Source organism: Echinops telfairi, unplaced genomic scaffold (assembly GCF_000313985.2).
Source record: "Echinops telfairi isolate 266 unplaced genomic scaffold, ASM31398v2 ScPeMD7_7457;HRSCAF=8495, whole genome shotgun sequence".
Classification (NCBI taxonomy): Eukaryota; Metazoa; Chordata; class Mammalia; order Afrosoricida; family Tenrecidae; genus Echinops; species Echinops telfairi.
In genome coordinates, this window is record NW_022111357.1 from 35,913,387 (window position 1) to 35,914,333 (window position 947).

The window sequence follows — 947 nt, forward strand, 5'->3', positions numbered from 1 at the left end:
ACCTTACACCGAACCATACTCATTGCCATCAGGTTGATTCCAACACACAGGACCTATAGGCTTATAGGTCAGGGTAAGGCTGCCTGTGAGTTATAAGACTAATTCTTTGACAGGTATAGAAAGCCCCATCTTTTTCCTAAGGAGGGGCTGGTGATTTTGAACCACTGACCATGCGGTTAGTAGCCCAACGCATAACCACTGCACTACCAGGGCTCCTGATCTTATACCACAGAGCCCCTTAGAATTCAGAAATTCAGGCTGCCCTAGGGAAGACGAGCATCCCTGTTAGTGCTATGGTTTGTGTTAGGCTGCTGTCCACACATTGGCCTTTCAAAGCCACCAGGACTATTCTTGGATTGTCAGAATGATCAAGACCTGAAAATAAGGAGCCGTCGGTAAGAATAGGCTCTGTGCCTGTGTTTGGCAGAAGAGCCACTGCATTTGTTAATTGGGTTGGGCTGTGTGGGTGCCCACCATAGGCTTGGCCTCTCAGAATGAGCCATCCTCCTATGAATACTCTGCTTTTTATACCACTGAGAAAGTGGTACTTCTGAGGCTTGGTTATGGGAAACAGAAAGATTTCCCTCAAGTCGTCTCCTCGAAATATATGTTAGATTTAGGACATTTCTTGCAACTAATGGTAAATGATTGTCAAGTTACCTCTGTGAAGGCAGTCAGTTGCCAGACTACTGTCTGGGCCCACCACAGGTGGAGCCCACTCCCTGCTGTTAAGGACAATGGGCTACTTCTCCCTAAAGGCTTGCTGGTTTGATTCCTGTAGGTGGGGTTTACACTCTACTGATAATGGTTTCTATAGTGAGCCAGACAACAGGTCAAACCGGCTCAGTGATATCCAAAATTAACCTGCCTCCCTGAATCTAGGATCCACCTATCTTGTCACATGTGTACCCCCATTACCTCCCCTTCTTATTACGTAGATACCCCTA